Raw genomic sequence first — 25,453 nt, 5'->3', positions numbered from 1 at the left:
TTAAGGAAATGGTGGTCATTTAGAAATGTCGATTTTTGCCAATTTTTTCGCTGATTCGTATTCCCCGTAGCCGAAAAGGTTTGTGTAGGAAGAAAAAAAAAAATTAAAAGGGGTGGGGGGGTTTTGGGTGGGGGCGGGCGGAAGTCTTGCCGCATGTCGTCCGTCTTTGCGTTTTGAGTTCAAATTCCATCGAAGTCGACTTTGCTTTTCATTCTTTCGGGGTCGATGAAGTAAGTACCGGTTGAACACTGGAATCAATGTAATCGACTAGCTCCTTCTTCGAAAATGTCAGGCTTTGTGCCAAGTTTAGAAAGAATGATTGATGTTGGTATTATTACTAGACATGCAACATGTACAATTTCGAAAACTAAGTAGGGGACAGAAGACGCAAACTAAACACTAAAGACAACTATATTCTCCCTTGGATTCCGAAATGCGTATGTAAATATAATAGTCAAAACGTTCGGATGTGTATCAATTTTTGTTTCGCTTCAGCCAACATAGAGACGTCTGCAATATAATATCCAGAATTATTTATTTTACCAAGCATAATAAATACTTCTGTGAGACTAAACAACAAACATATCTACTTAAATAATATTAGAAAATAAATAGATATTAAATATGTATTAAACAATCTTAATTTTGCATGAAAACATAGGTTAGATGTGTGAGTGTGTGTGTGTGTATTTACTTTTGCAAATATCCTAAAATATATAAATAATATGACGCGCGCGCATACCCACACATTCATATACGAACAGCAATAAAGAATTAAACAAACTATTTACATGGAACAAAAACCTAGAATCGATATAAAACGTGTAAATTTGATCATTCTCGCAAACATTCCAACATTCTCAGATCCAAATTAAGTACTAGCATTTATTGATTTATTTTTAACGCGATATTTATAACTTTTTATATCAGCATGTTTAAAGAAATAACATCATCACGCAATAAATACAGTTATTTTGGCCAGCAATGGGCAGCTGGGGATATAGCTCAGTGGTAGAGCATTCGACTGCAGATCGAGAGGTCCCCGGTTCAATCCCGGGTGTCCCCTGTGATATAAATAATTTTGCTTTAATTTTTTTCTGTGAGAATTTAAAATTGTTTTAGGAATTATTTCGTGTATCCCTGAGCTGAGTAGCAGAAGAAATTTATTATTTTTAAAAATATCTTCAGGAGTGGCTGTGTGGTTAGTAGCTTGCTTACCAACCACATGCTTGTGGGTTCAGTCCCACTGCGTGACATCTTGGGCAAGCGTCTTCTACTATAGCCCCGGGCCAATTAAAGCCTTGTGAGTGGATTTGGTAGACGGAAACTGAAACAAGCCTATCGTGTGTGTGTGTATATTTGTGTCTATTTGTTTCCCCACCATCACTTGATAACCGATGTTATTAGCGGTTCGGCAAAAGGATCCGATAAAATAAGCACTAGGCTTACAAAGAATAAGTCCTGGGGTCTATTTGTTTGACTAAAGGCGGTGCTGCAGCATGGCCGCAGTCAAATGACTGAAACAAGTAAAAGAATAAAAGAATTATAAGCGCAGGCGTGACTGTGTGGTAAGAAGCTTGCTTCTCAACCACTTGATTCCAGGTTCAGTCCCACTGCGTAGTACCTTGGGCAAGTGTCTTCTACTATAGCTTCGGGCCGACCAAAGCCTTGTGAGTGCATTTGGTAGACGGAAACTGAAAGAAGTCCGTTGGGGTTGAAGAAATTGATCCCAGAACTTATTCTTTGTATGCCTAGTACTTATTCTAGCGCTCTCTTTTACCGAACCGCTAGGTTACAAGGGCATAAACACACCAACATCAGTTGTCAAGTGATGGCAGTGGTAGTGGTGGGGGACAAACCCAGACACACAAACATATACATATATATTTGACGGGCTTCTTTCAGTTTCCGTCGACCAAATCCACTCACAGAGTTTGGTCGGGCCGAGGTTATAGCAGAAGACACTCGCCTAAGGTGCCATGCAGTGGGACTGAACCCGGAACAATGTGGTTGGAGAGCAAGCTTCTTACCACACAGTCACGCCTGCGCCTATATACATACATACATGCATACATACATATATATATATGTGCGTGTGTGTGGTGTGTGTGTGTGTGTGTGTGTGCATGCGCGCGCGTTTCTCCCCGCTACCCACCACCTTACAACCGGTGCTTGTGTGTTTACGTCCTCGTAACATTAGCGGTTTGACTAAAGAGACAGGTAGAATAAGTATCAGGCTTTAAAAAAAAATAATAAGTACTATGGTCGATTCATTCAACCAAAATTCTTCAAGTTTGTGTCCCTGTATGGCCGCAGTTTAAAGCCTTAAACAAGTAAAAGATAAATGATAAAATGATAAACCCAGTCATTCGTTCTTTTCGTTTGTTTAATATTAGGGTCGGAGATAAAGCAGCAGTTCTCAGCCGTTTTTAACATAACACTACCTTTCACTGAACGACGTTCCACAAAAGCCCACCCTTCATGTTTCGGAGATAAAAAAGAAAACAGCAGATTATCTTAAAGAAACAGAAGCTAATTTGGTACACTGGTTTGGCACACTGCATGTTAGTGAACATCACTAAGACAAGTGAAGAACTTTAAGTTTCTCAAAGCTGTATTCACGAGTCAAGGGAAGCGAAAGGCTGAATTGGAAGCTAGAATTGCAGATGTTGGCACCAGTGGCGGCTCGTGTATAGGAACTGCAGAATTGTAACACCCCTTATCTCCACTCAATATTATCGATAACATTCAATATAATGAGTCCTTTTTTCTTTAATTCTTTCTTTATACTTGCACATTATATAATCCTTAAGCTTAATGTCAATAGCCATCTCCTAGTTTATGAAAAAATACAAAAATCCTTGAATAGAACTGTGCGCTTCACAGTTTCAGCAACGCGGAATTTGGCTGCTGCGCGCATGCTCACATGTCCGAGATAGGAAGTTTCACAGTAGGGAGAGAGAGTACAGCGTGAACGACAGTGCTGGGTGAAAAGTAGTGTTTCTTTTTACCTCTGCGTGTGTTGTGCTTAAAAACGTGTTTATATTCTTGAATGTGACAAAGTGTAGAATTAGATTATTATCCTGCTTCCAGCTTCAGTGTTGCTACCAGGATTTGAAAAATGGGGCACATTCCACCCCACCTAATTTTGTGATTTAGGGGGGATCTTTGAAAAACAAGGGGGAATTCGTGGCGGTGTTCAGCGAGCAAACTAAACACACTACCCGGCAATGGCTAAAATGCGAACCGATCAAGTTTATGTCTAAATTTTCTTTTTATATGTTTGTTTCCATTGACACAATATTAAAACAATGGCTAAACATTTTCTGAAGCAGCACCCCCACTAATTTTATCTACGAGCCGCCACTGCTCTTGACTCATTGCTGACACTCGGTTGTGTACGCTCTATGACAGAACACAGTCGAATAGCAGTCGATTGTAAATTGAAAAGTTCCAATTTCAATCCATGTTGTTACATTCATTATAATGTAGTGAAACCACCTCTCTCACGGTTATATATTAACAAATGCGAGCGTAGCAGAAAGCAACCCTTTCCCGCCTTGCTGTTGTCCATCACATGACTGACTATTATTTAAACGGCAAGTGTCTCTATCCCGTTCGCCCCAGGACGCAAACCGACCAACCGTAGCCAAGGCTGTATTCCTCTAACATATTTACACTTTTATTGCAGTGGTCCTTCAGTTTTTCAAAGCCCTGTAAAAGAACTGGGAAAGTTGGGCCTCCAATTTTCGCGACACCCTTAAAGCCAGGAATTTTTCAGCATCTCCTTGTAGATAGATAGATAGATAAATAGATAGATAGATACATACATACATACATGCAAACATACATACATACATACACAATGGGCTTCCACGCAGTTTCAGTCAACGAAATTCGCTCACAAGACATTGGTTAACCTTGGGTTATAATAGAAGACATTTGCCCAAGGTGTCACACAATGGGACTGAGCCCGAAACCAAGTGGTTTCAAAGCGAGTTTCTTAACCACATAGCCATGTCTACACCTATAAGAGAGAAAAATGAACTGATGGGCATAAAATGCATTTGTGTCAGCTCAAATGCACTGTAAATAAATTTCTGGACATAATAGTCTCGGGCCCTGGGATACATAAGGCTGTTTACCTAATTTTTGCGTGTCATCACTGGCTCGGAAACGAAATTTATTTAGGAGAAGTAAACCCAGGTCCGATTTTTTTTTACGAGCTAGCTCTTATCGTCTTTTTCATTTATTTCTGGGGTTTTTTTTTCTGTTCTTTGTGAAGAAACCTAACTTTTTTACAGATCACTTTTTACGCAGTTTTCAAAACCTGACAGAAGTAAGTAGGGGTGCAAATTTTGATATTGAACTCCGCAAAAAATTCTAGAAGCTGCGCTTGCACCCCACGCACCCTCTGTTCCCGGGCAAGAAATTTTAGATGCGCTTCCACCCTCTGCAATTCTGTTCCAGGGCAAAAAAACTGTAGGGGATTCACTTGCACCCTCTGCACTCCCAGTTCCTGAGCAAAAACATTTTAGGTGGTGTGCTTGCACTCTTTGATCCCGGGCCCATGTATGGCGCATAAATAACCGAGATTACCCCACCCCCACCCCCTTGTACAGGATGCCAGTCCGTAGTTGGGTTCTCATTTACAGTTGAATGGTAATCGAAACCACGTTCTTATGATCGTGAGTGCAATACCACAATCGCCTTCAGCGAACGGATCGTGTTGAGAATTTAAAAAAAAACAAAAAAAAAAAACTACTCAGAAGCCAACACAGTCATAATGTCTGAAAGAATAATAGGAAGTGGGTGGAATGAAAACAGGAGAAAGAATGTGAAAAAATATGTAGTCAATAGAAATATTTCAAGTTAACTGACGGCCTACTTATAGTTAGTTAATAAATATTTATAGAAAATACCCAGTCTACAGCATCTGCCTCCATAGCTCAGTGGTTAGAGCACTGGTCTTGTAAACCAGGGGTCGTGAGTTCGATCCTCACTGGGGGCTGGGATGAACCTTTTTTTTTTTCATTTTTGTTTCTACGTTGACACTGGAAATTTCGTAGTGGGAGTAACATTTAATATATTGAACAAAATGATAAAGTTTCACGTCTCATGTTAAGAAGCAAATTACTAATATCTCATTTTTTAAACTTTTTTTTTCACGCATTGGATAGCGACTATCCTGGGGCACTGCCTTGGAGGTGAACCAGCATGGCCGCTGGGTTTTAGTCGAACAAATTGATTCCAACTACTTATTTTTATAGCTTGGTACTTATTCTCTTGATCCCTTATGCCGAACTGGTGGAGGACAAACACACACATTCACACGTGTGTGTGTGTACAACGGGTTTCTTTCGGTTCCCGTCTGTCAAATCCACTCACAAAGCTCTAGTCAACCCCAAGCTAGAATAGAACCCATCCAGGTTGTCATGCAGTGGGTCAGAACTCGGAATCATATGGCTGGGGGGGGGGGGGGGGTGAAACATCTTAACACACAGCCACGTCTGTGATTTTGAAAAATATGGAACCCTTCAAGAATTCACGTGTCATCTTTGATCAAAAGAAAGGGAGAAATTTAATGAAATTATAATTGATTTAAAAATTGAATAGCAGGTATATAGTGTGTCTTCAAGATTTTCGATTGACAGAGAATATATCTAGATTTCAGTAAAAATCATTCACTGATTAGGCAATTTAGAATAACGATATGGCGAAATTTCTCTGGAAAGCTTTACGCAAGGACACCATAGAGCTCTAAATCAATACGAACATAATTTAGTGAGTAAAATAATTTCTTATAAGAATCTAATACCCATAATGAAAAGAAAACTCATTACCGTTAGTTATAATTCTTTATAAAAGCAGGGAGAAAACCATTAAAATTAAAATTTTAATCAGGTTGTAACTTACCAGATGCATTCTCTGACTTTAATAACAGTTATCTGTATTATGCGGCTGGCTCGGACCATTCTACCTCTTCCACGCCAGAAGTCCTGATCGAGCGGTGGAGACATGAATGTTTGCCTTAGGTTTTAGACACAATAATTTTTCCTTAGCTGAAATATCTCATCTGCTCATGCCACCACTTCAGATGATAGCAGTAGTTCGCATCTGCTAAATTATCTAGTTCGGATCCATGTAGCCATCATACTTCTCGAACAAGAAATTGGTGACTGACATTTAAACCACATAAAAGTTTTGGGTATTCATATTTTGACGGAAATTCTGTATTTCAAGATCTTTGCCGTTTAACTTAAACGAATATTTCATACAGCAAAATTATGTGCAAAACTCATAGATGGAATGAAAATTTTTCTACAATATCCAACTGAATTAAAATTGGAACGAACATTTTCCCATCATATCATTTATCAGCCATTCGAATAAATTTGTAAGTTCAAAACATAGTTTACAGTAATACTAAACAAAAAAGACACATGTCCAAACACCAGTGTCCCAGAATGTCTTGCGCCAATGAGACGAGAGTGTTGAGCATACTATTGTCTAAAAAATTGCGCCCAGCATATTTTGTGTCAGAACCTGCCTAGACGTATTAAAGATAAATATGCAAATATTCCTTCTTGAACAAAAAGAGGTCATTATTTTCATTTTTTCTAGTTCCTGTTTTCCCGGTATAAGTAGAAGTTAAGGGAAATGAATATGACAATTGAGAGTAAATTCAAATCTACTGCAGGCACTTCGTTATGTCTGCTTTACATGTCTAAGTGTTCGATTCCCTACTTTAATAGATATTAACACCCTTGTAATAGATAGAACTCTGTCAAGGATGAGATGTTTCTCCCATCACTTAACGCTTTTGCAGCCAAAGTTGCAGTTTCTATGAGTTAATCATTTATTTCGATTTTAATATGAGTTACTTAGTGATAAAACCGTTAGCACTTATGGAAAGCATATCTGGCATTACCACCTTATACGGCAGCCTTAACCTTGTCTGAAATTCTAGAGTCCCTTCAGAATCGTTTGACATCCAACATATCGTCTCACAATCGCCTCCATTGATGTTCATATGAAAGGGGTAGACTTTTGCTTTGATGCCTGCAATGTTTCTCACTGCTAGTAAAACTCGCCAAATATATTTAGTATCCTTTCAAGTTTACCGTTTTGAAAACAGCATGTCTGTACAGCAGATAGATTTCTCTTTTGAGAGTATGTTCAAACTTGCAGTTGATTTGACACAGGAAAAGAATCATTGGACATTGTACTCATATATAATTTCCAACCAGTTCATGTCTCACTTCAGATACACTGTTTTCAAAACTTTGAATCTGCTTTTTTTATGTTGATTATATTAAGTATTTTCCAGCATTCGACTACTCGAGTTAATTTCAAACAGTCACCAACGTTGCCGTTGCTTTCATTCCTGCTACTGTCGCTGTTTTTCTTGAAGTTATTCACGTAATTTATACCGCTACCACTGCTCTCAATGTGGCTTTAATTGCTGCTGCGCTTTTACTTTATAGTATATGAATATTGATGCAATCTCTAACCTTTACACTTAAAGCCTGTACTAGAGGAAGTGATACTCTTGGTGTTGGTTTTACTATTGCAGCTTTGTTACTGATGACTTTCTCACTTAGAGGAAGTGATCTGGCATCAGTTGATCTCTTTCTATCACAGCTCTCTTCACCTTTTATTACAACTCTCACGGTAGAGCTAATACGAATACTGCTGCCTTTAGTTTTTCCCGATAGCCATGCAATTAACATAAACTTCTCTTTTAAATATCGCTGTAAACCTTTCCTCATTTGAAATTCAAATTTAGCTCTCATACCAACAAATCTTCAAAATGTAACCTTTAGATTACAACTCACAGTTTCTTACTATAATAGTATTTGAAATTACTGAGGACACAGAAAAACCGAAAAACTATCAGTTTTCATTCACTGGAAGTCTGTAACACTAATGAGGATTAGGAGTGTCAGATTGGATTGCAAAGACGCAATCTTTTCAGAGTTGAACGTTACTGATTTTTCTTATTTTATTTCGGCTACTTGGTACTTAAAAATTGTGACTTTCTGAAGTTAGAATCCTATTGAATATCATATTAAATTACCAATTAAGTAAAACAGAACCAACCTAAACGCAATATATATATACATATATATATATATATATATATATATATATATATATATATATATATATATATATATATATATATATATATATATATATATACATATAAAGGGAAGACTACATAGAATTAGTTTAATATTCATTCATGTACTTAATTATTTACTTACTAGGTGGTTTCTAGAAAGACTGCTCTGGGTATTTACTTATGGAATACTGGGACGAGAAGCCATGCTGTCTATATATTAACCATAAGCTAAGAATTAGAAAAAAATCGGAAAAAATAAAAGTTGTGTGCAGATACACACACATATGTTTATCTATGTGCACACATGCAAATATACACAAATATTTAGACGTTATTATGGATATATTATAATCAATTCTCATAGATTTAAGTAACTAGAACGTTTATATATCTATTTAAGAACAGTAACAACTTATAAGGGATAAGAGGTTAATAGGTATAGATTTAAAAATAAGAAAACAAAATAATAAAAAATTATAGAGAATAGTAAGAAAATATATATAACTTACATTTTAAAGAGACAGAGTATTAAAATTTGAGGCTGAGGCGAGATAAAAATAACCTCAAAGAAGAAGCAATAGGTATGGTAGTAGTGATGGCAGTTGGAGGTATTCAGACCGAAGAGGTATTTTATAAGTTGTAAAGTTACTGGTGCTATTACATACATGATTTTATAGTTTCCCAGGGGTATATAATTAGGAAGCTTACTTACATAAAAGCCATTACAAAACTATATAATATGATCAGTAGAGTAGAACATCATAGAAAGGAACAAATAGTTTAATCACCAAAAACATGATGAAGTCAGACTAACTAGGAAGGATTATTCAGAGGATAGTAACTACATGTAGCATACCACATACCATATGGTTTATAACACATGCAATGCACTCCCATTCATCATATAACTCAATATCCCATGGTTTTATTATATATAAGTTCAAATATAGCACCTATAAACGCTAATTTCGAAAATATTTAAATGTACGGGTGACCCTATGTACGCATGATACCCTTAGGTCTAATCTATCATTAATAAGGTTGCTCTTGTCCTTATACTTAAAAATCTCATAAGTTTTCATAGAGCACAGCTCGCACCCGTATCGACTATCTTTAAAAGGCTGCGCTTTCCTTATTATATCCCTTTTAAGGCTAAATTCGATTTCGCTTCAGTTCCCAAGTCTTGCTAGATAAGGACGTACAATTGGCTATATGTTTGAGCCTGAAAGATGAAAAAAGGTTACTAATACGTTTTTTTCATATCTATTGAACATCCCATATATATAAAGTTACCAGCTACAGTTATGACTGCACATTTATAAATTACGTTTTGGACAGTGGGATTTAACTCTACAGTTGCAATCAGGAAAATTACTACTATTAATATTATTGATATTCACATCATCATCATCATCATCATCATCATTATTATTATTATTATTATTATTATTATTATTATTATTATTATGGTTCAGTAGTTTTACTTTTATAACGTGCTTTCACTTCACTTCCGAGCGCAGCTCTGTGTGCCTTGGGTATGTGCTGTGGTTTGCTGTGATGCTCTTATGGCTACTGTATTGAGAGTGTTTTGCGTAGGATGTGTGCAGTGCCCAGTAGTGCAATTTTCTGTATGTTATACATATTTGTAAGTCTTGGTGTTTTTGTTATGTATTTGTCTGAATATTTTTTTATATTTTATTATTATTATTATTATTATTATTATCACTATTATTATTAATAATACTACTATTATCGTATGTGTTAATATCATATGTGTTATCTATCCATCCTTCAATTGTAGTATCATTGAAATCCATCTCAGCATCAACAGGCGCATCAGTAATCTCAGTGCTAGTATAGACCTCGGAGCTACAGTCTATATTGTATTTATATTAAAAGCATTAGTACCGCTGTTTCTATTTCCTACGTCACCATTAATATTATTATTCTCATTTTAGGGGTTAAAGTTACTGTTGACAGTAATATTATTATTATTATTACCACCTCTTGCTAATTTCATATTCTTTCTATTTAACCTTGCTATGATACCCATATTGGGGAGAGTAGAACACGAAATTCTAACTGTCTTACGGGGAAAAATTCTGTTATATCTATGGTAAGCGGGGAAGTTTTTTGCTAAAATTGTCATAAATATCCTATATATGTTTGTAGATATGGAACAGCTGAAGGGAACGTTATACCGGATGAAGTCCTTATTTTCAGACTTACGGCGTATGTAAGGGCAGAATCTACCAGCTCTTTCAACGCCTTTCAAAATCATGACCTAATAATCAAGTCACCTCTTGATATCCTCTTGCTTATTTTGATCATATATATATATATATATATATATATATATATATATATATATATATATATATATATATATATATATATATATATATATATATATATATATATATATATATATAGAGAGAGAGAGAGAGAGAGAGAGAGAGAGAGAGAGAGAGATAGGCGCAGGCGTGACTGTGTAGTAAGAAGTTTGCTTCCCAACCACATACTTCCGGGTTCAGTCCTACTGCGTGTCACCTTTGGCAAGTGTCTTCTACTATAGCCTCGGGCCGACCAAAGCTTTGTGAGTGGATTTGGTAGACGGAAACTGAAAGATGCCCGTCTATATATATATATATATATATATAGAGAGAGAGAGAGAGAGAGAGATAGATAGATAGATAGATAGATAGATAGATAGATAGATAGATAGATAGATAGATAGATAGATAGATAGATAGATAGATAGATGTGTGTGTTGTCTCCGCACCATTGCTTGACAACCGCAAATTAGTGGTTCGGCGAAAGAGCCTGATAGAGTAAGTATCAGGCGTTTGTTACTTGATTGGTATATATTTTTTCAACCCCGGATAAATGAAAAGCAAGGCCATCCTTGGCGGTGTAAACGGCCGTGGTTAAAAACCGCAAGTCATTCTGCCCGTGGTTCTAATAATTCCAGCAACCTAAATAGGAATAGAATGTTGTGGGCAAAATAAGTAATTTTTGATCCTCGTTATTTTCTCCCTAACCGTTTGAAACCATTACACTGCGAGTATTGCATCATCATTTTGTACTGTTGCATCATGTTTGGGAGTAAAAATTGGGCAGCATAATTATGGTTGAAAATGAGAGAGTTTGAAAAATCGTCAGCTAGCAGTTACATTTTGATCCGATTGTAATTGGAGTTGCTAATAAAATATCTGGATAATTTTTGGTGTTTAACAATAGAAATTCTTTTCTCTGTTGTATTCCGAGATAATTTTTTCCCACAATAAGGTCTAATTTGTTAATTTTCAAATTTCCAAAAAGGATATCTAAAGTGGTAAAAAATGTGTAATGACTAATTTCAATAATTTCTTCCCTTTAACTACATGGAAGAGCCACTACAACAGAACATGGAGAAGCTATAGAGATTATTTTATATTGAGCTTTTAGATTTAATCGAGTTTCATTAATCATGTGTCACTTTTCCATGATCCATTTTCATTTGACCAACATATTTCAAATTTTTGTTGTATTTCTGATCTTTCTGACGTCTCAGGATGGATATTGATGTGAATGAAATTTTTTTTCCAAATGTATCTCTATAGAATTAAAGAAGTAAACTTACCTTACTTTGTTTTACTGATTTTGAGCCACCTAAATTCGTCTTTAGTATGCTCGAAGATAACGGGGATAATTTTCTGAAATAGCGTTCTGAATATGTTAATGTTTTTAATGCATTTGCTTAGCTAATATAGTTTTTGTAAGGTGGTGAACGTTTGTAAAAAAATTTTTTCCTTAAAGTGAAAAATGCGATAAATATTACTCATTGTATCCTGTTGCGCAATTTCTCAAATGCTGAATCATTCAACAATGTTTCACTCACCAGGTTTTCTTTCAAACCGAAGCACACTCCCCTTGAGTGCATGTGTTCGAACGAGTTAACTGAAGCATTCAGTCTCGTTTGAACTCGGGTGATTCAATTAGTGTTTGTCTAAAATAGTATTTCTCAACCATTTGTTTCTTTTATCTATGGACTTCCTCGATATTTCTTTAAAAACCATATTTTTATAAATAAATATTATTAGGAATTGTATAAAAAGATTAAAATATTTTGCGTATTTTAGTAGTATAACAAATTTGTATTGCCAATAAATTTTAACAAAATCATATATAGACCCCACAATGGCCATATGGCTTCCCAAGGATCATATCGACCCTCAAGAGCCATATTGACCCCGGTTGAGAACTACTGGTCTAAAATACAATTTTTCATTTAAGATAATACTTTGAATGAAATGTATTTTTCAGATTTGAGCTTACTCAGTTCGTATCACGCTCTAGTGTTACATTACCGGCCAATAAAATAATCTGACCGGAAGTAAAATAATCTAACAACTGATAGAGGGAGGATGAAGTTCAGAGCTTTAAATAAACTGAAAACTATAGTTGGAGAGTATGTCAGAATGGAGATATCAGTTTAATATTAGCTTTCGCACGCGTGGACAGGTGGATGGAAACTTAAGTTTACTTGTCACATTGTAATAAAGATAAAAAGCGAGACAATGGGGTGGAGGAGAAAAGAAAATAGGCTACATGGACGACTTGCTAGAAATAGCAACCACTTCTTCCTCGAAGATTCTATTGTCAAAAAAGGACATATTAGAGAATATAAATCTAGGTGCACAAAAGGAACGGATGAACACAGCAGATTAATTTTGACCATAGGCCTGCTCAGTCATGTCTGACCTGATTCTGATCCTAAATCCCCAGCACCATTACTACAACTACCAAACACCAAAGGAGTGAATTAATTAATCCTGCTTAGTTAATGCGAGCGAATCTTAAGACACTAGAAACTATATTAGTTCTTTCAACGATTCTTTGTCTTGCAAAAACTATTTCGATTGACACAAAAGATTGTAGAAATGCATCCGATATAGACATTGTATCCCTCGGTGTAAAGAAGCGAAACTAAACATAGTAAAACTTTCGGACAGACGCTTTACTCGTGATGCCAAGCTACTGCTTTCTATATGAATAGAATTGGTATATTATTAATCCTATCTTTTGGGATTATACCGACTCTACAACCAAGAGTCAGCCTATGCAACTATACAGATACGGTTATTGATTGTCAACCAGTTGACTATGGTTAAGAATCTCTCTTTGCAGTCACTTGGTTTCGGGTTCGGTCCCACAGCACAGCACCTTAGGCAGGTGTCTTTCTATTTATGGTTCCGGAGCGACTAATACTTTGCGAGTGAATTTGGTAGATGGAAACTGTGTGGAAACTTGTGGTATGTATGTATGTATGTATGTATCTATCTATCTATCTATCTATCTTTTTGTCTGTCTGTCTGTCTATATATCTATGTACGCACGTATGCATTAGTCCCCTCCACCGTTTGACAACCGCTGTCGGTTTGTTTACGTCCTCATAACTTAGCAGTTCGGTAAAAGTGACCGATAAAGGAAATACTAAACTTTAGAAGAAAAATTGAGTACTGAGGCCGATGTGTTTGACTACACACTCTCCAAGCAGTGCCCCAACATAGCCGCAGTCCAATGATTGAAACAAATAAAAGATAAAAGAGAATAGATAGATAGATAGATAGATAGATAGATAGAGAGGGAGAGAGAGAGAGAGAGAGAGAGAGAGAGAGAGAGAGAGAGAGAGAGAGAGAGAGGGTAGATGGTTAGGGGACCTGTGGTTTTCATGCAAAATTAACCGAAGATGGACTTCCTGATAACTGAGGTTCTTTCTAGGTTGGTACAAGGACTTATTAACTACTTGTAGGGACACTGTGTTTTGCTATGCAACCGTAATATACTAACTACGAAGTATATTAAACGCTTTATAAGTCATTTCCGTGTCCTACCGTGTTAGCAGTGCTATTAAATCATTTTCGAGGTTATCTCTACAGATTTTCAATAGACATTGTAGCCAGCACTGATTTGTTACGACGTTTTGTGTCGCATTGTTTACTTTAACGTATTCGGATACGAAATTTCGTAACAAACCATTCCCGACTATAATTTCTATAGAAAATGTGTAGAGATAACCTTAAAAAGCAAGAAATTATATTTTATGATATAATGGATTATTGTTATGCATATACTGTTCCTAAAGGTATAAATAGTGTGAGAAGAAATGACTTCAACCAGGCGCTGAAATCACGTTGCAATCTCGACAGGACGAGAACACTGCTTCTTGCCAAACAAAGCATCATTGCTTATATTATGGTACAAAGTATATCTGATTACAAATTGAAAGGTTGAAAAGAACTCTGGTCCGTTATTCAGTTCTAGTAGAACGAAATGACCTGACAAGATGTATATTATAGATTTCCTTTCGGTACTATCTGTCAGGTTAACTCAACACACGTAATGTTTTCATTACATGCTGTACCAATGATCCAATGCAGACATAATTTGTTTTACTACAATGTCAGTCGCATTAAACATTTTTTTCCCTTCTTTCATTTTTCTGTTCTATACCTATCCCTTTTCATTTCTTTCTTTTCTCTCCTGTCTTTCTGTCTGCTCTCTTTTCATTTATTTGTTATTTTTGTAATTTCCGTTTAATTGTATTCCCGTTTTGTTTTTGAATTCCCCTACCTCTAAATTTTAGCAGTTTTTATTGACATTTGAAAGGTGATTTGGCGTTGACCCAATCGGTAGGCTGTTGAAAAGCCGATGGAAATGTTTGTGGTCCTTAACCCTAGGCTAGCACTACATACTGTGTATCTTTTATGTTTTACTTGTTTCAGTCATTTGACTGAGGCCATGCTAGGAATTTTTAGCCGAATGAATCAACCCCAGTAATTATTTTTTAAAAGCCTAGTACTTATTCTATTAGGTATTTTTTGCCGAACCGCTAAGTTACGGGGACGTAAACACACCAACACCCGTTGTCAAGCGGTGACTGGAACAAACACAAAGACAAAGATGCACACATACACACATGCACACACACACACATACATACACATACAGATAAACCAATTCAAAATGTCTAGCCACCTTAATTATTTTATATGTACATGTGCTTTGGTGATCCATCTGAACATCGATCACTGACTCATTCGGCCGATCCGTCCAGGTTAGGCGTCCCTACATTTTCACACCATCAATGGTGTTCCCGTTGCCTCACGCACGGTTGAGAATTGGGTTTATTACAGGTACGACCTGGCTTCTCTGTCACGCTAGAGTAAATCAAATTAGGAGGTTGGGGAAGATTTCAAGTTATGGCTCTCCACTACGACACCGCACGTGGCAGTATGCCATTCACATCCAGTTTGGGGAAGGTTCTATGGTGTAATCGTTAGCACTCTGGACTCTGAATCCAAAGATCCAAGTTCAAAATCTTGGTAGAACCTGATTCGCTCTCCTACTTTTTTCCACGGTAGTGCCCCAGCACGACTGCTGCCGCATGGCTGAAACAAGTAAAAAAGTACACATAAATACATACATACATACATACATACATACATACATACATACATATATACATACACACACACACACACACACACATACATACATACATATATATATATATATATATATATATATATATATATATATATATATATATATATATATATATATATATATATATATATGTATAGGGGAAGAATTCACAAAAAAAAACAACAAAAGACAAAGACAGGTGGTGTAGAAAACAAACAGATGTATTAGCATAACGCTCGGGAAGTGAAAAAGTCTTAACGTTTCGAACCTACGCTCTTCCACAGAAAGGAACACAGAAAGAAACAAGGAGAGAAACACGGAGAAAAGAAAAAAAGGAATGTGTAGTGACTAGCGATATATCATGGCGAATATATATATATATATATATATATATATATATATATATATATACGATGGGTTTCTTCCAGAGTTTCCGCCTACCAAATCCATTCACAAGGTTTTAGCTGGCCCGTGGTTGTAGTAGAAGACACTTGCCCAAGATACCATGCAGTGGGATGAATCCGGAACCATTTGGTCGGGAAGCCAAAACATTTAAATGTGCAAAGCATTACAATTTTTAAGACATCTTGTCTATCTGTCACTTCATAAACGCGTAAATGTTTGCACACAAATTACTGTTGCTAAGCACACTATAACATATATGCACTCATATATTGAAAGAGATCAGAGTTTATAATGTATATTGCTATTCACATTCACATATATAAATACGCGCGTATATGCATGCATATGTGACAAGATGTGTGCCAGTACGTAGATGTGTGTGTGTGTGTGTGTGTGTGTGTGTGTGTGTGTGTGTGTGTGTGTGTGTGTGTGTGTGTGTGGATGTGTGTGTGTATTTCAACTATTTACTTAGCAGAATCGTTAGCATACCAGACTAAATGCTTTGCAATATTTCGTCCGTTTTAGGTCTCGAGTTCAAATTCTGCCGGGATCGACTTTGCCATTCGTCCTTTCGCAGTCAATGACATAAGTGCCGATAATACTGAAGTCGATGTAACCGAATATTCCCATTCTCCAAAATTTCGAGCATTGTGCCTATAGTATAGTAGAAAAGGTTTAGCATTTACTTGATTCAGTCATTGGACTGCAGCCTTGTTGGGACACCACCTTGATAAGTTTTAGTCAAACAAATTGGAGCTAGTACTCGTTTTTAATGTTTGGTACTTATTCTGTCGATGGATCTTTTGCCGAACCGCTCAGTTACAAGACGTAAACAAACCGATACTGGTTGTCAAGTAATGGAGGAGATAGGTATAAATACGAACACACACACGAACACAAACACACAAACACACACACGCATACATACATACATACATACATACATACATACATACACACACATATACATACATACAAACATACATACATACATACATACATACATACATAACAATAATCCTTGGATGGAATTTATAAGCATATAATTCTTCGCTACGGGCATTTCCACAAATTTCATATCTCTTAAGATCACAGTCCATATTCCTGGAATGATTACAGTGTAGTGCGTAGTATCCATGAGTATTGGGTAGATAATCTTCATGGATTCATTTCTTCAGGCGATATAACATTAATGGATGTTTAACTGAGGGTTGTTTATCCCTTTTAACCAGTAAGAAGGCTGATTGTTTTATGTGTATGTATATATATATATATATATATATATATATATATATATATATATATATATATATATACGACGGTCTTCTTTCAGTTTCCATCAACTGAATCTAAACACAAAACTTTGTGCCGGTCTGGGGCTAAAGTAGAAGACATTTGCCTAAAGTGTCACACAGTGGGACTGAAACATAAATCGTATGGTTAGAAAGCAAACTTCTAGCCAAACAATCATATCTATGTTTGTATAAACTTTGAATATAATTTTAATGTTTGCAGTTACTTTGGTAGAGTAAGACTGAAACAACAAATAGAGCAGGGTGAGTGGCTGTTAGAGACGTCAGATGTATATGGGGGGAACTGATTGAATTATTATTATAGCAGATAAGACGGCGAGCTGGCAGAACAGTCAGCACGCCGGACTAAGTGCTCTGCAGCATTTCGTCTCTCTTTCCATTCTAAGTTCAAATTCCGAAGAAATCGGCTTTGCCTTTTATCCTTTCGTGGGATCGATAAAATAAATACCAGTTGAGCACCTGGGTCGATGTATTCGACCTGCTCCCGCCCCCGCTCTTCAAATTTTGGGCCATGTACCAATAGCAGAAAGTAGTTGCAGTGAGAGATTTTGCAATCAAAAAAAAAAAAAAATGTTACATCGTGTAATTGATGAGCAACGATTACATTTTGTCTGGTTGAACTTGCTCAGATTTGCTTGTTTCAATCACATTACCAACCATGATCACACAGAGTATTAGCAATATCAGCAGGGTATCATCGTCAGGTAGGCACAGGAATGTTTCACTAACGTCTTTTTGCCTTAGCTCTTCAGCAACACCTTGCGCCCTCTCTCTTTTTCTTTCTTTCGATATTATGTGATTATAAGACGAATGCCATAATAGTCATTATTATGTGCGGAATAATTTTTCCATGAAACCCGGAAAACGATTAATTACAATGAACAAATATTCAATTAATCATAGACAGTTTGATATTCATTAGTTTATTCTCTTACTTGTATTTTCTCCCATTGTTCATTTTACATGGATAAAAGCATCCTTCTCGAGCCCTTTGGACTCATAAGCGCCGGTTTCCCGGTTTTCGTGACGTATATATACATACGGGACGTCGGACCGTCGTAGGATTACTCATTTTTGCCAGCTGAGTGAACTGGATCAACATGAAATGAAATGTTTCGATCAAGAACACAACGCGTCACCCGGTCAAGGAATTGAAACCACAACCTTACGATCATGGGTTCAGCACCCTGACCACTAGGCTACACTCCTCCACCATTCACTTTAGTCAATTACTGTAGTCAATGCCGGTCCTTGGGTTGCAGACACTTCGAACAAAACGAATTTCGGTGCCTTATAAAAGTAATTATCTATCACAGTTTTCACATGGAGGGAAAACCCTTATTGAAAGAATAAAGCGTTTATTATAATATACACACGAAATGGAACTGTTTAAACACAGAGTTAAATTTTCAAATCTTTTCCTTAATCTATATTAAGGAAAAGATGGAGAGTAAGAGAAAGAGAGAAAGAAAGAGAGACTGGCAAAAATATCGCTACATTTTTGTTGCAAAGCAAATCTCTCTCCTGTCCATAATCCTGAGTGAAGAGAGAAAGTCCGAAGGGTGTCGTTGATCACATGCAGGTGTAACAAATCTCAAGGAATTTTCACAATGTTTTTATTTCATTTTATTTATTGTTTTCACATGTCTTTTTTTTTCTTGTACTCTATAGAAAATCCAAAACACATGACTTGGTGCTCTCTAACATACAGCGTCATTGGCGAATGTTTGGTTAGTAGTATCTTCAATAGAATTTGACTAACACATGATTTGTGTACAGCTTGGAACAACGACTAAATCACCTTCAAATTACAATCTTAAAAAGACAAGTTCACCTTGGATAATTTACATATATTGTGTGGCCCTGGTGGTCAGCTTTCGTAGGAGAGACAATCTCTTTTAGATTAAGTTAAGGCAACTAACAGAGTTGCCTTTCCATATGGCATTCAGCTTCCACCAGAGGCCAAATTGAGTTTTGTTGTTATCTACTTTTGAGAGCTGCCCTCTTTGGTCAAAGTGGATCCTAGTTACTTGAAGGTGACCACCTTGACAAATACTTTTCCATTCAACGCGATGCTGGTTGCTGTGGTTGCTATTAACCAAGATCTTTCTCTTTTCTTGGCTGATCTCCGATGCTTTTTTCAACCTGGTAGTGAGTTCCCAGAATTCTGCTTCACTACTTCTTAACAAGTCAATATCTTCAGCAAAGCGCAAGTTAGTGGAGATGAGCCGTCCTCCGATATGGACAGATAGCTGGAAGTCTTGGAGTGTCTTCTACATGATGTTCTCCAGGAAAATGTTTAAAAAGGCTGAAGAGTAGAGACACCTTTGTCGAACACACTGTTGCCCTGAAGAATTCTCCGATGTTATTGTTCAGGATTACTGAACTTTTTGAGATGTCATGTAGTGCTTGGATTACTTCGATAAGGCTGTTGTCGAAGTTGTAATTCTTTGTCACTTACCACAATTCATCATGACAAACACGATCAAATGTCTTTCCGAAGTCGCTGAAGTTGTGACAGAGATCAGATTGGTGTTACAGATGTTTCTCACAGAACAGTCTGGTGTTAAATATCTGCTCCACACTACTCCTTTTGGGTCTAAATCCTGCCTGTTCTTCTACAAGAATTTCTACTATCGACCCCATAAATCATAAGGGGGAGGCAACAGAAGACAGTAAGTACAGACAAAAGTAAATGGAAATCTTCAGTATATGAATTCATAAGCATTTTTTAAAATCATTGGTTGAGATAACTGATTGAATAAAGAAGCCTGCGTTACTTTATTTTAAAGAATATTGCAAAATTAAAAAAAGAATATATAAATAATCCATCCTAATTTAGTCATAAAGCCAGCAGTTTTGAAAGGAGGGGTTAGCTAATATCATCGATCCCGGTATTTTATAAATGTACCAGGATTATTTTACAGATCCCGAAACAATGAAAGCAAAGACGACCTCCACGTGATTTGAATTCAAACATAAAGAAACGCTTCGAATCATTTTGTTCGACGCTCTAGTAATTCTGTCAGCTTGAGCTGGGGCCGGACTAACCAATGGCTGCTTGTCATTTCGTTGACAATCCTTCTTTAAAATTACGCTCCTACAATAGGAATTTTATATTTATTTGTAAAACACCCAATTACTGTTGTTTCAATAATTCTGTAAACAATCTGATATGTCTAATAAACGGTTGACTAATTTGAGCTTTGTATGGATTACTTTGTCATACTTACGTCATTATAAGTTATATAAACACATTGTCGCTGTGGTTGAGCTGATTTGCATCGAAGGTATTTCCATTGTGAATGGCAGCGAGCTGGCAGAATCGTTAGCACGCCGGGCGAAATGCTTAGCGGTATCTCGTCTGCCGTTACGTTCTGAGTTCAAATTCCGCCGAGGTCGACTTTGCTTTCATCCTTTCGGGGTCGATAAATTAAGTACCAGTTACGCACTGGGGTCGATGTAATCGACTTAATCCGTTTGTCTGTTCTTGTTTGTTCCCTCTATGTTTAGCCCCTTGTGGGCAATAACGAAATAGGTATTTCCATTGTGATCACACAATCATTTTGAGGCCTTTTCTTCTTTGTTGTTGTTCAACAGCACAGGTTGTAATTTGATGGCAATTTAGCTGCTGTTTCTAGCAGACCGAACGACGACCTACAAACTTCCCTGTTGGCTCAAGTATAGTAACATAAACAAAAGCTATAAAAAAAAGAAAACGGTACCTCGAAAAGATGAAATACAGTGTTGACCTAGGTGGTATTTGAGCCCCAACCTACACACACACACACACATATACATACGATGGGATTCTTTCAGTTTCCGTCTACTAAATCCATTCACAAGGCTTTGGTCCCCATGTAAGAGATCCGGAATAAAAACATCAAAAATTTATTTCCAATACTTCGGACAATTCTAAGGCGGCGAGCAGACAGAATCAAAAGAAAGCTGGGCAAAACGCTTATCGACATTCCATCCGCCCGGCAGTCAGTCCGTTCTAGAGTTCAAATTCTGCCGAGGTCAATTTTGCCTTTCATCTCCTGGAGATCGATAAAATAAGTACCAGTTATGGAGTTATGGAATCAATGTAATCGACTTAACCGCTCTCTTGAAATTGCTGGCTTTGTGCCGAAATTTGAACTCAATACTTTGGACAACTCTGCTCTCACACGTCATCTGTGGAATTATTATCTAAGAATACATAAATCGTAGTTGACTAGCGACTGTTTTGTTCGACTGAATACTCAACACGCCAGGAAAGTTATAAAGGGTGGTAGAACATATTTAAGCGCGAAACGTGCTTATTCACTTTGCTTTGTTTTGGTTTCGTTGCGAGCCGAAGTGTAGTATAAACTAGACCTTACTTGTAGAGCAAAGACAATTATGCCTAAATAACACTATTCGTAGTGCAAGGTCAAGGTAAATGGATACCAACTTGAGCAATAACGAAAAACAAGAGTAGGTGTTAGCAAAGATGTGTGTAGCAAAGATGTGTGTTAGCAAAGATGCGATAAATCCATAAGCAAAGTAAACGCATACACATATTGCAAAGTAAACACATACACATATTGCCTTATTAAATAAAAGATTTGGTCGGCCCGAGGTGCCACGCAGTGGGACTGAACCTGGAACTATGTGGGTGGAAAGTAAAGTTTTTACCACAGAGTCATGCGACTCTGTGTGTTTATCTGGTAGATGGAAACTGAAAGAAGCCCGTCGTATATATATATATATATATATATATATATATATATATATATATATATATATATGTTATGTATCTATATGTACATGTGGATGAAGGTATATACATACATGTACATATATATGCATGTACTCATATATTGTTTGTATCACGACAGAACGCACGCGTTAACCTTTATACAGTAAGTTTTAACTATTTTTCTAACGCGACTCTCTCTATCTCTATTTCTATCTCCTCCTCTCATTCTTCCCTTTACTGTTCTTCGCCTCTCCCTGTCACTACTATCTCTCTCTCTCTCTCTCTCTCTCTCTCTCTCTCTCTCTCGCTACTCGTCCTTCGCCTCTCACTATTACTACTACTATCTCTCTCCCTCTCTACCTCTCGTTGTTCATTTTCGTTCTTGGACTCCTCAAGCTCGCACGTACTTCTTTGCTCCTCCAGTTCGTGCCTCACAGCGTTCAATACATACACACTTCACGTCTGGCTGTACAGCCTTTTTGTTTGTTTATTTCACTGTTTCGTTTTCCTGTCTTGTTTTCTGTCCGCCACTACCCTCCATGAAAACAATTTAATTTGTGTTCGTGGGAAGAACCATTTTAACGATGCGTACTGCCTTAATTCTTCGAAACGCCGGGGTTTTAATGGTGGCAGCTGATGAAGGAGATGTTTCTATGTGGCCTGCTTGTTTGTTGCACCTTGTTTACCATTTTGTCCATGTTCTTTTGCCACGTCATGTACCCAGTTATGTATCTATATGTACATGTGGATGAAGGTATATACATACATGTAAATATATATGCATATACTCATATATTGTTTGTATATATATATATGTGTGTGTGTGTGTGTGTGTGTGTGTGTGTATGTGTGTATTTGTGCACGCGCGTGTGCATGCGTGTGTGTGTGTTTGTGTGTGTATTTGTGTGTGTGTGTGTGTGTTTGTGTGTGTGTGTGTATGTGCCTTTGTTATGTGCTTGTCCTCTACCACCGCTTGACAACTGGTGTTGTATTGGTGTCCTTGTAACTTAGCGGTTCGACAAAAGGGATCAATAGAATAAGTATCAGGCCGTCGTATACTGACTTCATAAAGGAAATAAAAAAGATGAAAGATATATATGTAGAGGGAGAAAAGGGGAGAAAGAGAAAGAGAGACACAACGTGAATAACGGAATCAGTGAAAAAATAAAAAGAGAGAAAACAAGATAGATACATTTCTTTTATTAGCCACACAGGGCTCAACACAGAGGGGACAAAATACAAAATAATACGAAATAATACAGAAAATTCCCAAGAAATGGGGAGGTTATCCGTGGAAAGACCACGGTAACCTCTGTCATTTTAATGTCACAAATTAGATTACACACTTTTATTTACGAAAGGAAAAAAGTAAGTAACTCTCTAGGTTTACCGTTGGCTTCGTCATTTATACGTGCCATTCTTGCTACATGTATCCATCTTTTTTCGAAACATTTGCTAGACAACACTTGCCTCTCTACTCTCACATTCCTTTTCAAGTGATACTTGAAAAAGTTGATGAGAGATTGACCAGAGAGGAAAGTGTTTGTCTCTAATCCTTTCAGACGCGTCCACCAGATGCATTCTTTCGCCATAGCCACAAGTACGATAAATACAGCTCTTCCTTCCCGTTTAAAGGAAGGAGGCGTGACGATATTGACGATAGACTCGGTTGATAAACCGACTCGTCCCACACGTGACAGCAGTCGTTCGACATAAGCCCACAGCTCCGAAATGGTTGGACACTGCACGAGTGCGTGCAGAACGGTTTCGTCGCTCTGACCGCATCTCGTGCAGGTCGGCCCCGCATTTCGCGAGCCGTGTCTATAGAGCTTATCCCGAACGGGTAGCGCTTCTCGGTAGCACTGCCAGGCCAGGAATCTCTGGAAGTTGTCCATAGGTCCCGGCCCGAAAGTCCCTGCTATTCCTCGTCGACGCCCAGGTTCGCCCCGAGATCGTCGTCGTACCTGCCCTCCACTAATCCCCTATAGAATGATTTCGTTGTGATGCAGCCGCTCAAGGTCGACCCGGGACGGCAAAGTTGTTGCAGAGCAACGCGACACTCACGGTGCCATTCGCTATTCCTCGGCCTCTTTTTGATCCACGACTGCAGCTCGGTCATGGAGACGAGCTGCGCGAAAGCGCGTCGCACAAACGGCGACCACACCTGCTCACCGTCGTCTACGTAGAGCCGGAGATGTCGCAGTCTCAGCGCATGTCTGCGCATCATCAACCACGGCATGCCCAGCCCTCCTTTCAGTGGGTGTTGGCAACAAACGGATCGCCTCACCATCGGAACGCTTCCTTTCCACAAAAAGCGGAAGAGGATGCGCTCCATTTCGGTGATGGCGCGATCGGGACAAGGCACGACGGTCAGGCGGTATTCGATGACGGACGCGATGTACGCGTTCGCCACCTCCGCCCAACCTTTTAGTGACAGCTTCCTCTCGAACCATTGCCGGCAGAGAGTGGCCACCCTACTCGTTATCTCGTCCTAGTTCTTCTCCGTTTGCAGGTCCCGACCGAACCAGACTCCGAGCAACTTGACCGGACCGTCCGTCCAGCGTCCCACTACTGAGGCACTGCCGGACGGTATGGGCTTGCTTCTCCAGGTGCCGAGCAGCAAACCCACCGACTTATCCCGGTTGATTTTCGCTCCCGTCACCGCTTCGTAGTCTTTCAGCGTCTCGCCGACAAGCTCGATGTGCTCGTGGCTAGACGCTATGACGGTGACGTCGTCCGCGTATGCCGACACGCTCGTCCCGCACCCCAGTTCTCGCGGGATGCCCCTCAGCGTCGCCAGCTTCCGAAGTAGTGGCTCGAGAGTCAATACTTACAGGAGCGGCGACAGCGGGCATCCCTGACGGACCGAACGTGCAATGTCGAAGGGTCCCGATAGACGTCCATTGACGCGAACAACCGAACGGATGCCTGTGTACAAGGCAGCCATCCAGCCGCGGAAAACAGGACCGAAACCGGCCGCTTCGAGGACGGCCTCCAAGTATCGATGGTCTACCCTATCGAAAGCTTTCGATTGATCCAAATTAATCAGGGCCCCACCCATGCCAGGTTCCTTAACTACCTTCTCTATGATGTAGCGCATCAGATGGAGGTTGTCATGGATGCTCCTGCCCGGCACGGCGCACGTCTGCTCCGTGCCGACCAGTTTCTCGATGACAAGCGCCAACCGCTTGGCTAACACCTTGACCAAAATTTTCAAGTCTGCATTGAGCAGAGTGATGAGCCTAAAGTTATCTATGGCGTCCCCCTTGTTTGGATCTTTCTTCAGCAGCGTTACCGCTCCTCGACTCACAAAACCGGGAATGCTCCCGTTCTGCTGCCAGTTGCAGTACACGGCCGCCAAGACGTCTCCAAACAAGTCTGGCATACAGTTGTAAAGCTCGTAGGCCAGACCAT

The 25,453-nt window shown here is 38.3% G+C and overlaps 2 non-coding genes across 2 annotated transcripts; both read left to right on the top strand.

The window, feature by feature from the left end:
- Positions 1-994: 994 nt before the first annotated feature.
- On the top strand, positions 995-1,066 carry Trnac-gca (transfer RNA cysteine (anticodon GCA)). Its single transcript has one exon. It is a non-coding gene; the product is annotated as a tRNA-Cys (tRNA).
- Positions 1,067-4,938: 3,872 nt separating this feature from the next.
- On the top strand, positions 4,939-5,011 carry Trnat-ugu (transfer RNA threonine (anticodon UGU)). The gene has a single exon. It is a non-coding gene; the product is annotated as a tRNA-Thr (tRNA).
- The last annotated feature ends 20,442 nt before the right edge of the window (positions 5,012-25,453 follow it).

Source organism: Octopus bimaculoides, chromosome 1 (genome assembly GCF_046866305.1).
Source record: "Octopus bimaculoides isolate indiv1 chromosome 1, ASM4686630v1, whole genome shotgun sequence".
Classification (NCBI taxonomy): Eukaryota; Metazoa; Mollusca; class Cephalopoda; order Octopoda; family Octopodidae; genus Octopus; species Octopus bimaculoides.
This window is presented reverse-complemented; position numbering and strand designations above follow the sequence as displayed.